This window comes from Echinops telfairi, unplaced genomic scaffold, assembly GCF_000313985.2.
Source record: "Echinops telfairi isolate 266 unplaced genomic scaffold, ASM31398v2 ScPeMD7_7400;HRSCAF=8409, whole genome shotgun sequence".
Lineage (NCBI taxonomy): Eukaryota > Metazoa > Chordata > Mammalia > Afrosoricida > Tenrecidae > Echinops > Echinops telfairi.
In genome coordinates this window covers 3,555,345-3,568,998 of record NW_022111300.1, presented here as the reverse complement: position 1 = coordinate 3,568,998, position 13,654 = coordinate 3,555,345, and positions in this window count along the sequence as shown.

Here is a 13,654-nt window from a genome sequence, read left to right as displayed (position 1 = left end):
ATAAATATATATATAAATATTTTCTGTGTGTGTGTGTGTGTGTGTGTTTTAATTAAGGAATAGGAAACGTCCTCACTTTTTTAGGGTTTGAAGTATCTAAAAATCATCTGTTCCAGGTGTGGTGGGAGCAGGGGGAAAGTTTCAGAGGAAGAAAGTCTTGCTGTGGTCCCCTTAGGGGTGAAATCCCTATGGGGCAGTATAACTGCAAACATGAGATGGAAAATATTGGATGACAATTATGACAGATCAGACTTTGTGTCAGGTTGGCTCCGTCTGAGTTCTCAGTGGTCTGTCAGCTCAGTTCAAAACCAAACTCATGGGCATGGAATCAATTCTGACCCCCCAGTGACCAATAAACAGAGGAGGGCAACCCTTTTGGATTGAGGAGGCTGTAAATTTTCACAGAAACAGAAAGTCTCAATTTTCTCTCACAGAACAGCAAGTGGGTTCGAACTTCTGACATCACAGCTAGCAGCCCAAAGTGTAAAACAGTATGTCCCCGGGCTCTTTGGTTTGTTGGTTAAGCCCTAGACATAGCCCAATGAAGAGATCACTTAGAGCAGTGGTTGTCAGCCTTCCTAATGCCATGACCCTTTCATCCAGTTCTCATGTTGTGGTAATCCCCCAACCATAAAATTATTTCCATTGCTACTTCATTACTGTCATTTTGCTACTGTTATGAATCCTCAAGTAAATATCTGATATGCAGGATGTATTTTCATTTTTACAAATTGAACATATTTCAAGCATAGTGATTAATCACAAACACAAAATGTAATTCTATATTGTGAAATATTTATTTCTAATTACAAATCAATGAAATTTTGTCTTGAAGCATGGTGTAGCATGGCTAACAGTCTTAATATAACAACAGTAAACTACATGGCTACATTTTGCTACAGTATGCATAAAAAGCCAATGTGCGAAGGTTGAGATAGCTTCTTTCTCACCAGATAAGAAATTCTCTGGCGGTCTTTGCAAGAGCACAATGAAGATCATCTTCCACAACAAGTCTACTTCTGTATTCAGCCTTCATAACCAACAAGCTGGAAAACCTTGTTCGGGTTTTGGAAGAAGAAGGCACAACACAGTCTCAGACAGAACAGGATATGGCTGCAAACACTTGATCCAGAATTTTGTAACTGGCGTTGAAGAGAAATCTCTTCTCACTGCATCACTGTTAATAAGTTCAATGAACTCCTCTTGTGCTGTCTCAGGAACATCTTCCACTTTGACTGTGAATGGGCTTCTGGCAAGTGCAAATGGGGTGTCAGGTGGACTTGGGGAGTACGATGAAATTTCGTCTGCAAGCAAGTGCAACTGTTCTTTCACTGAAATTATCATCGTGATCCTTTTATCTGGTTCAATATCATGTTCCTTAAAGAAAGCAGATAAGGTAGGCAACATGTAAATTTTATTTTCATTCAATTTTTTGATTGAATCTTTTCAGACAAATCAAGGCATGTTGCATTTAATCCTTGCAGTGATAAATTTAACTTATTCAAGATGGCAAAGATGGCAACCAAGTAAGCTATTTTCTGCAGTTCACTTTTATCGCTGAAAAGTGCTTCGAACTTTGGTCTTGCTTTCTGATTCAAAAACATTTTCAGTTCATCATGAAGCTCAAAAACAAAAGTTAAAAAAAAAAACACGTTTTAAAACTTTTCCTCTCGATAACCATCTCACTTCAGTGTGAAATAGCAGAACATTATTTGGCACGTCCAACTCACTGCACAGTTGCCAAAACAGTCAACTGTTTAAAGTGCTCACCTTTACAAAATTGACAGAACTCATGACGCTTTTCATTGCTTCTTGTAACTCTTGTGGCAGCGTCTTTGTTGCTAATATTTGCTGATGAATCATACAGTGAGTTCCGATGACTTTCGGTGACTCATTCAGTACCAAATGTTGAAATCCAGATCGACAAACACCACAAACCTTTTCCCAAGAGATCTTATGCTCTTTCAGAAATGAACCAACTGTGTCAAATACATCACACACAGTAGTTGTGGTTTCAAGAGGTTTGCAAAAAATAAACATCTTCAAAGTTGCCATCATTAATATTCCTCACGTAAACCAGTAACTGTGAACAGTTTGTAACATCTGTAGATTCATCAAGCTGGGTGCTAAATATTGGAAGTGGATCAGATTTAATTTCCTGGATTACCTGATCAAGAATATCAGCAGATATGTCATATATTCTTCTATTACCTGATCAAGAATATCAGCAGATATGTCATCTATTCTTCTGCGGACAATGTCATTAGATAAGGAAATTACACTCAATTTCTTAACAAATTCGTCTTTGATCATAACTCAAACAGTGTCTTTGGCCGCTGGCAACAGTAAATCCTCAGCAATGGTGTGAGGTTTCTAGCTCTGGTAATTCTGAGTGCCACCAAATAGGAATATTCAATGGCTGCTACGTTTTGTTTGTGGTACTTGCCACCAGTGTCAAGTCTGGCTTTCTTGAGTCCATCAGCTTTGCTTCTAATATATCCTTGCTGGCAAAGCTCAGATGCTTGTTATCAAAATTGTGTTTTAGTTTGTTTGGCTTCATAGATTTGGCTGATAGAACATCACAACAAATAACACATTGCGGTTTCTCAACTCCAACTGTAATTCTTGAGGTAAAACCATACTGTACAAAATCCTCACTGTATTTTCTTTTCTTAACATTCTTCTCTACACGATCCACTGTCATGGGATGGTTTGCTAATGAAAGTAATATATAACAATAGCTTTAATAATACAAAAGATGTGAGCCTCAATAAATTGATTAAAAATAATAATAATAATACAAAAGATGATATATGGCATAGTTCAGTCAATGCAGTTCATTAAAGTTTCCCATGATATACCAGTGTTTCTTTTTTTACATACATTTTACTATCACAAGGGGGCAGTATTCACATCAACCGCAGCTGAATATAAAAAGACTGATCAGCATCCAGATTAAGTTCCCATGGTACAGATTTATTTTTGCAGTAGTTCATGATTTTACAGTACATGATTTTACATTAACCCGGTAATTAAAATTCATGAAGTGTTGTGTTACCTCCAATACTGCTGCTTTCAACACAGTAGCTGCTTTTAACAGAGTAGCTGCTTTCAACATAGCAGCTGCTTTCTACAAAGTAGCTGCTCTCTACACAGTAGCTTCTCTCTACATGTGTGACTAGTGCACATAAGTACATTATAGCACCAACCCTGTCACATACCCCTGTATTTGTATGGGGTATATGTGATGGGGTTGGCGTGATGATGTCATCACACTGGGTACTCATAAGTGGACGTATCTGCATGTGGGTGGACACGCCTGGAGACAGATAGAGGAGCGGTGTCTCAGTTCCTAAGACTATCAGAAATATGTGTTTTCCGATGGTCATAGGTGATCCCTGTGAAAGGGTCATTCAACCCCCAAAGGGGTCGTGAGCCACAGGTTGAGAACAGCTGAACTAAAGCGTGTTTCCAGTTTCCAATATAAGTGGATGTCATGGAAAAACTTGCTTGCTTTTTTGCTAGGTCTGGTCCCTGCATCTATCTCATCAACCTCCAGTTCTTTGGACTTGAACCAATTGCTACCATACTACCTGCCAATACTGGGAGCCATCATTAACCTCCCATATGACCTGCTGATCTTGGATTAACTAGCCTCTGCAACCACAAACCTGACCTGCCAAATTTGGACTCATTCTTATTGCAATCAGAAGCCAGTCTTGAGTTCATCGCCATATCTTGAGTTCATCCGTCTTTGCAGCTACATAAGTCCAGAAGTCACCAGCCTAGCATCTGTTGCATAAATTCAGAACTTGTCCACTTCTACAGCTCTGTGGGCCATTTCCTTGATAAAAATCTATATATATATATATATCACTGGTGGTGTGGTTGAGTAAGTATTGGACTGCTAAGCACAAGGTTATTGCTTCAAATCTAGTAGTCACTCTGCAGGAGAAAGATGAGGCTATCATCCTATAAAGATTTAATAGGCCTGAAACCCTATATAGGGTTGCTGTGAGTGAATCAAGTTGATTGCAGTGGGTTTGATTTTGGTATTCTCCTCTACAGAACTCAGCCTACAACAATGGACAACAGTTAAACCGTGTGCGTGTGTGTGTGTGTGTGTGTGTGTGTGTGTTTGTGTGTGTGCGCGCGCGCGCGCGTGTTGGGAGCAGGGTTGTGGAGATTGGGAGAGATGAAAAGGGAAGGAGAAGAGAGAGAGAAAACATTTTGGGAGGAGTATAATGTTAGTACAAACAGTAATACATGGGAAAAGCTTGTAGTGTCTGCAGTCATCATTATCTGGGCCACTTGCTCCTTGACAGGAAGGGACTTTTTATGTTCATCTTTAAGTCCCAGGCAAGATATGATTAAGAACAAGCATTGGATGAATTAATAGTTTTAAAAGGACATCATAGCTATTAATGTTTCTGTGCTTGTTTTATTCATCATTCTCTTCCATTTTGTGCTCAGTTGAATTGAATCACCTCAGTTACATAAGTGTTCTTGTTGGCACTCGAGAACACGTATGAGTTTTTTTTTTTTCATCTTATCAAAATGTAGCTTCTTCATGCTTCTTATTCTTCTTGTTAGATTCCATCAAGTCAGCCCCAACACAAAGCGACCCATTACACAAGAGAAGAAAACGCTGCATGGTCCTCCTGTACCGACATTGACATTGTTCCTATGTGTGAGACCATGGTGGTGGCCACTGTGTCAATCCATCTCATTGAGGGCCTTCCTCTTTTTTGCTTCCTCTCCACTTTACCAATCATGACATCCTTCTTCAGGGACTGGTATCTCCTGACAATATGTCCAAAGCACTTAAGGCAAAATCTTGCTATTCTTGCCTTTAAGGAGCACTCTGGCTGTACTTATTCCAAGACAGATGGGTTTGTCCTTTTAGCAGACCATGGTACTTTCAATATTCTTCTTAATGCCCGAATTTCACATGAATTATGCAGCAATAGAAAATACCATGGCTTGAGTCAGGCACACCTTAGTACTCAAAGTAACATCCTTGCTTTTCAATACTCAGGGGTCTTGTGCAGCATATTTACCTAACGCAATCCATTGTTTTATCTCTTCACTCCTGTAGATTTAAGCAAGACAAAATCCTTAACAACTTCAACCTGTTTTCATTTATCATCATGTTACCTATTGGTCCAGTTGTGAGGGTCTTTTTCACACTGAGTTGTAATCCATACTGAAGACTGAAATCCTTGATCTTAATCGGCAATGGCTTTAATTTCTCCTCATGTTCAGTAAGGAAGGTTGTGTAATTTTAATATATCAGGTTGTTAATAAGCCTTCATCCAATCTTGATGACAAATCCTTCTTCATATAAGCTAGTTTCTCTGAGGATTCGCTCAACATATAGACTGAACAAATATGATACAACGCTGACACACACCTTTCCTGATGTTAAACCATGCAGTATTTCCTAGGTGCTTTCACACAACTGCCTCTTGATCCATGTACAAGTTCCACATGAGGACAGTGAATTGTTATGGAATTCCCGTTTTTTCTCAAGGTTATCCATAGTTTATTATGGTCCACACAATTGAATGCCACTGCACAGTCAATTAAACACAAGTAAACATCTCTCTGGTATTCTCTGCTTTGAACCAAGATCCATCTGACATCAGCAATCATATCCCTTGTTCTACATCCTCTTCTAAATCCAGCCTGAACTTCTGGAAGTCCCCTGTCAATGTACTGCTGCAATTGCTGCTCAATGATCCTCAGCAAGATTCCATACCTCCATGCATTATCAATGATATTGTTCTATGGTTTGAGCCCTCTGTGGGGTCATCTTTCTTTGGAATGGCACAAATAAGGATCTCTTTCAGTCAACTGGCCAAGTAAATGTCTTCTAACTTTCTTGGCATAAATGAATGATTCCTTCCAGTGTTTCATCAGCTAGCTGAAACATTTCAATTGGTATTCCATCAATTCCTGAATCTTATTTTTGGCTCATGTATTCAGTTTCGCTTGAACTTCTCCCTTCAGCTTCTTATTACTCATATGCCACCTCCTGAAATGCTGAACTGTCGAAAAGTTATTTTTGGTCCAGCGACTCTGTATTCTTTCCATCTTCTCTTGATACTTCCTGCATTCTTCAATGCTATCTTCATGCCATGCAAGTAAGAACAATGTAAAGTGCCCCTCCTTTCACACTTCTCTAGATTCACCATCCACCGTTTCTTTTCTGGTAGTCAGTTTTGTTTCTTTTGAGCCACACCTCTTCTTGGCAAGCATCAGTGTTTTTTTCAAATTTCAAATATTACGTAACATTTGTTTTCTATGTATGACTTTTAAGTAATTACAACTGCTCTTTGGGACAAAGATGAGGCTTTCTACTTCCCTACAGAGTTACTGTCTCATCTGAGCACTCAATTCTACAGTTTTGAGGATTTCAAGGAAATTTGAATTATGTTCAGATTATATGCATAAAAGTTATATAAAGAACTAGATTAACGGGGATTAGGCTTCAGTTCACATTACTATATGAATATCAAACAAGCTTATCTATATTGTATAAGAGAGTCCCTGAGTGGTACAGATGATGACTAAGCATGCCTCTAGAGGCACCTTCACAGAAAGGCTCAATACATCCTTCTGAAAAACCAGCTCCTGCAAACCTGATGCAGCGTAAGTCTATTGTGACACACAAGAGTCGTTGTGAGTTTGGATTGACTTTAAGGCTTTTCTAAAGTATAAATACAAGATTAGAATCAGACTTATTTAGACTTTAACCCTAGTTCCATCAATTTCTAGGCACATAACTTTGGGAAAGTTATTTATCCTTTATGTTCAGTTTCCATATTTTAAATATAGGAGTAACATCTACTCAGCAGAATTTATTGAAATACAGGACACAATCATTCAACGATTGTCAGTTATTATTATGACAACATCCCCAAGGGTTTTAGTTTCAAGGAAAAGAAATGATCGCTGGCTCTTTCAAGCAGAAACAAGATTTTTTTTTTACAACTTGTGAATTTGCTGGAGGACTGGTGAACTCAATTCAAAAGTTACATAGCAGAAGGACAGCTAAAATCATATACTGTGAGGTTCTGTGAAGACTTCACAGCCTTCTACCCCATGCACAAGTGATACCACTATGCCTGGGGTGTGGTTGCCTCTGTGGTTTCCACAAGCAGGATGTTGCTGCTCATTACTATTGGGTTGGTGACAGCCAAGTTGTGTGCATGTACCTCAGCTGCAAGGGAGATTGAAAAATGGGTGTCTTCATCTAGATTGGTATTATGAGGACTTCCCCAAATAGAAGAAAGAACTGAGATGCTTGATCTCGGTAGCCAAAAATATCCAAGAATGCATAACACTTCACCAACAAGCAAAAATTGTGGAGATCAACTTGAGCCTGCTTTCTAACACACTCACATCCAACCATCAATCAATTTATCAGCTTCACCTTCAACATATATCCAAACTCGGACCACTTCTTCTCACCTCCACCACTACCAGCCAAGATCAAGCCCTTATTATCCTTTGTTTGGATTATTATTTTTAATCTTTTACAAAGTTTCGCTGTATACGTGTGTATATTAAATTAGAAGAATTATATTTTTCCTTTTTTGTTCAGAATCCAGGAAGCAGAAAATGTTATATAAATAGTGAGTGATTAAAAACTGTGACACTTCTTTATTGTTAGGGGACTTAGTCTATAGTGCTGTATTAAATCAGAATATATAGGGTCAATTAAGGACAATCTGAAAATATCAGGAGCCGTGGCTGTCCTATCAACCTTGATATGGAAGCAAATAGCAGCTTTCAAAACACAATGAAGTATTCAGTAGGAAATAATTAGCTTAAAGAGCTTATGATATAACCAAGTGTAGTAGTTACATAATTTCATGTCATCTTGATAAATAAGTACAGGGTGGAGTCTAGCCTGTCAATCAAGTCACAGCCTGATGATGCCTCCTTGTGGGCATGGCCTTCTCATGAGGATTCTGAGAACTTCCTCTCTTTCTCCTGGGGGTGAGCCACATTCTCTCTCTGCTTCACCTAGTGGCTAAGGAGTCACACTCAGAGAGCTGGAGGAGCCCGTAGTGACCCATGGCAGCACTGAGATGCTTTTACCACCACCACTGGATCCGTAAGACTTTCCACTCACTGGCCTGTGATCTTCCTGCATTCGGCATCATTCCATGTGCTACATGAGTCTGAGAGGAATTATGGACTAGTACCAGACAAATGGGCTGATATCAGACTTATGGACTTGATCTGGTCTGGACTGGGATGTTTTCTCAATATTACTCTTTGATATAAAGCTCTGTCTTACACACATACTTATATAGATGTCCTTGGATTTGTTTCTCTGGTCAACCCAGACTAACACATCAAGTACTTCTTAAACCAAATGCCTTACTGTGTAAATATAATTTATCACAATTCTCAAGTGTCTCTCAGATGAGAACACAATGAGCAAAAAGAGGAAGAAATCTTCACTTTGCAGGGATAATTAAAAACTAGGGTTTGCCGCACAAGTATTCACAGAAATTTGATTTTAAAAAGGGAAAAATAATTCTAGAAACTATTAAGCATTCATTGATAGGAAAATGAAAAAAATATGGTGTGCTCATAAAAAATTCTATAACCAGTAAAGATAGTGGAAAAGAATGAACTACATCTATGTGCTTCAATATGATTAAATCTCACAAATATGTTGAGAAAAGGAGTTGTAGAAAAATATATACATGCACATAAAGTTTGAAAACATGAGAAAGAAAAAAAATCTATTGTAAATAGAAGGAAAGTGAATGCCTACAAATTTCTGAGTAGAAATGACCTCAAGAATACAGAGATGCAAAATAATAATAATAATAATACAGAGATGCTTCTTGGAGGGGGCATAGTAGGCCTGCAAAGTATTGGTAATGTTCTTTTCTTAAGTAGTGGCTACGTATGAGTTGGTTTTATTGTAGATTTTAACAGACATAGATTTCTTATACTCTTATTATGAAACATTTTTTTCTAATGTAAACATAAAAATGTAAAAACAAAAGCTGAAACACAAAATATCTGACTCAGACACCTTGTAGGACAGAGTACAAGTGTATTTATGGATTTCTAAGACCATACATTTTTATGGCAGTAGATAGCCTCATCTTTCTTCCAGAGAGCACCTGGTGGTTTCAAACTGCTTTGCGACAACCTGCATCAATTTGCCAGGCATGTGAGAGAAACCACCTTGAAGTCAAACTACCCACGCCCCCTGGAGTAGAGAAGATATAGTTCCACCAAGTCCTGCCCAAAGTGCAGAATCACGAACATATCAATAAAATGTTGCTTTTGGGGGGTAGTTTGTCATGCAGAATTGATCATCAAAACAAGGTGGCAAGGAGAAAGCATACTTTTATTCTGAAGAAAGATAGAAAGAAAGATTTCCTTCAGATTCAAAAGAGATTTCCTGTTGTCTAGTAAAAGACTAGTGAGGTTGGCAACTCCACCTCACTCTCTCACCTCCTTCCCCCTTGGGGAAGGTGAGATTGGTGACAGAAGGCTTGCAAAACAGCCCCAGGAACCCAGGGACAAGGGAACCACAAGTGAACTAAAATCAATGGAGAGAAGGGTGAAGGATGCCTAGTGGGGCTTAATCAAGGGCAATGTAGCAGTGAGTAATTACTAGATCCGAATGAAGGCCGAACATGGTGGTGGGACAAGAAGAAAGTAAAGGGCAATAGAGGAAAGAACCAGGAGGCAAAGGACATTTATAGAGGTCTAAATACAGGCATGTACATAGGTAAGTCTATATATAACGAGAGGGGAATAGAACTATGTACTCTTACTATATGTTAAGAATTAAGGTTGCAGATGGACATTGGGCTTCTATTCAAGTACTCCCTCAACACAAGAACACTTTGTTCTAACAATCGGGCATTCTGTGATGCTCACCTCCCTGACACAATTGCTGAAGACAAAATGGGTGCATGGGTAAATGTGGTGAAGAAAGCTGATGGTGCCCAGCTATCAAAAGATATAGCATCTGGGGTCTTAAAGGCTTGAAGATAAAGAAGCGGTCATCTAGCTCAGAAGTAACAAAACCCACATGGAAGAAGCACACCAGCCTGTGTGATCATGAGGTATTGACGGGATCAGGTACCAGGTATCTAAGAACGAGAACAAAACCATACCCAAGGTGAAGGGGGAGTGGTTATGGAGTGGGGGCCCAAAGCCCATCTGTAGACAATTGGCTATCCCCTCACAGAGGGGTCATAGAGAAGAAATGAGCCAGTCAGGGTGCAGTGTGACACTAATGAAACACACAACTTTTCTCTAGTTCTTTGGTGCTTCCTTCCCCCACTATCATGACCTCAATTCTACCTTACAAATCGGATTAGACCAGAACATGCACACTGCTACAGATAAGAGCCAGCAACACAGGGAATCCAGGATAGATAAACCCCCCAGGGCCAACAATGAGGGTAGAGATATCAGGAGGATTAGGGGATGATGGGGGGAGAGAGGGGGAATCAATCACAAGGGTCAACCTATAATCCCCTCTCAGGGGGAAAAACAATGGAAAAGTGAGTGAGGAGTGAAGGAGGAGGATGTAAATATTAAAATAATAATCTATAACTTATCAGGGGTTCGGGAGGGAGGGAGGGTGGGCAGGGGAAGGAGGGGGAAGAAGTGAGGAGCTGATATCAGGGGCTCAAATGGGAAGAGAATGCTTTGAAAATGAAGATGGCAGCATATGTACAAATGTGCTCGACACACTGGATGAATGTATGGATTGTGATGAGATGTAAAACCCCCCAATTAAAAAAAAAGCAACAGAAAACCAGCAGATAAAGAGGACAAGTAATCATGATGATGCTTTCTCTTCACTACTCAGAGTTTAAAACTCTTAAAAACTAGCAACACAAGAATCCCAAGATATTTTCTACCAGCCTGCTAGGTTAGGTATTGTATTATAGAAATTAGGTATTTTAGTTAAGCCAGGGCATGAACTCATTCCACTAGAATTGTCCTTAACTTTCCAGCAAGGAATAGACTTAAAACCATTCTTTTAAAGTACATTCGAGAAGGTAGGAGTATTTTTAAGAATCATTTTATTTGCTCTTTGTTAGGCATTTTTACTTGGCAGAATTTAACATCAGCAGCAAATCCTAGAAAGACAGCATTTCCTTTGCCTTCGTTCTGCCAACTAGTCAATGATCCTTTAAAAATAGGGGTCATCACAGTACATAGATATTCTTTGTTCTCCAAAGTAGTGATTAGTAGTGACTCTGTTTTCTATTCATAGAGATTTGGGCAAGCCTACCTCCTATCAGGGCGTGCTGATGGTGTTGAGTTGGGTTAAATGCCAGGGCGGCAGTTTGAAACTACCAGCAGCTCCACAGGAGAAATATGAGGCTTTCTACTCTCATAAAAACTTCCACTCTTTATGTTAATGGTGGTAGAATAATTTGGAAAAAGATATCAATGATGGCTGTACAACATGAAGAGTATAATTAGTGGCTATGAATTACACATGTAAAAGGTGTTGAATTAGAGAATGTTTTGCCATGTATATTTTGGCCAGAGTTAAAAACTAATAATTACATGAATAACAATGAGTCCAAGGAAGAAGAAAATGTTCTAGAATTGATTGTGGTGATCATTGCACAACTCTGCTTGATAGGACTGAATTATTGAATTGCATGACCTGTGAAAAAAATGCAAATAAAACTTAAAAAACAAAACAAAAACCTTACATTCTTGGGAACACTCGGGGGCAGTTTTATTCTGTCCTTTGGGGACACTATGACTCTGAATTAACTTGATGACAGTGAATTTCTGTTTGGAGTGGACATCATGTTAGCAGGGGATCTCACAGGGCCTTGACTGTGGACCAATGCTACATCACTAAAGGTGAGGCAAGCTTGGCAAGCATTTGCACGCTGGAGCTTTCTGCAACAGCCAAGTTAGAGACAACAATGTCCTTTAAAAGATGCCTTCAAAATGAACAAGTAAACAAAATGAGCTCTAGTGGAGGAGAAAGGAGCCCTGGTAATACAATGATTATGTGCTCAGCTGCTAACCAAAAGGCTGGAGGATGGAACTCACCCAGGGGCTCTGTGGGAGAAAAAGCTGGCAATCTGTTTCCATCAAGCTTTCAGCCACAGGATACCTACAAGCACATTAGGGCTCCTAACGCAAATAGAGAAGAACTCAGTTTCCACAGCCAATATTTCCTAATTAGCTGCCAGAAATGTGAGTGGGGACATCATGAGCCTTGTATACCCCCAGCCAAGCTGCCGGATAACTTCAGCTATCTACCTGATCTCAAGAAAAATTAGCACAACAACCTCGCTGAACTCACCACTATGAGCAAATAAATGGCTCCCAATGTCAACTGCTGAGGGTTGAGGTGGTTTGTTAAGCAGCGAATGAAAATAAAAATTAAGAATCAGCTATAGATAAATTATTGTGCAATAAAGCCTGGGTTATTTTCAACACTTGTTTATATTTCATAAAATTCAAAGAACAACTAATTTTTCTTTGAAGAATTTATTTAAATAGTGTTTCCCTCTGAGAACAAAAGTGACTGAATGGCCAAAGGTCCTGAGATGGTTTCTGACTGCGAAATCATGTTAGGAGACTGATTCAAACTGAAACTCAACGAGCGAAAAATCAAAGGTTCCACCAAGGTTGTTGGTTGCTATGGATTAGCCCCTGGTTCATGACCATCTCATGCACTGTGGAAGGAAATTGTGCCTGGTCCTGAGTGTAAGGGAGAGGATCATCATGATTCTTGGTTGATTTTTGGGAAATAGATCACCAGGCCTTTCTTCCAGCTCCAGCTTAGTTGGAAAGCACTGCTGAAACCTGCAAATCATAGCAACATAAAAGCCTCATGTTCAGATGGAAGGTGGCTGCAAGTGGCTATTCATGAGGTGTTTTATCAGGAAATTGAGTCTGGATCTCCTGTATACAAGGTAAGAATTCTACCAATGAATCACCAATGTTTTGTTTTCACCAAGAGTTGCCTATATGTTGCAGTGCACATCTCTGACAGCATTTCGACTCTCTCCTTAATAATTCTCCTCCAAAGGGCATTTATAGAGGTCTAAATAAAGGCATGTACATATACACATATATTTATATATGAGGATGGGGAAATAGATCTATATGCATATATTTATAGGTTTAGTATTAAGGTAGCAGGACATTGGGCCTCCACTCAAGTACTCCCTTAATGCAAGAATACTTTCTTCTATTAAATTGGCATCCTATGATGCTCACCTTCCCAACACAACCACTGAAGACCAAGCGGGTGAATAAGCAAATGTGGTGAAGAAAGCTGATGGTGTCTGCCTACCAACAGAAGGCTTGAAGGTAAACAAGTGGCCATCTAGCTCAGAAGCAACAAAGCCCACATGGAAGAACACACCAGCCTGTGTGCCAAAGGGATGTTATCAGGCATCAAAGAACCAAAAAATCTTATCATAGTGAATGAGAAGGGGAGTGCGGAGTTGAGACCCAAAGCCCATTTGTAGGCCACTGGACATCCCCTTACAGAAGGGTATCAGGGAGGAGACGAGCCAGTTAGGGTGCGATGTAGCAATAATGAAACATACAACTTTCCTCTAGTTCCTAAATGCTTCCTCCTCCCCCACTATCATGATCCCAATTCTAC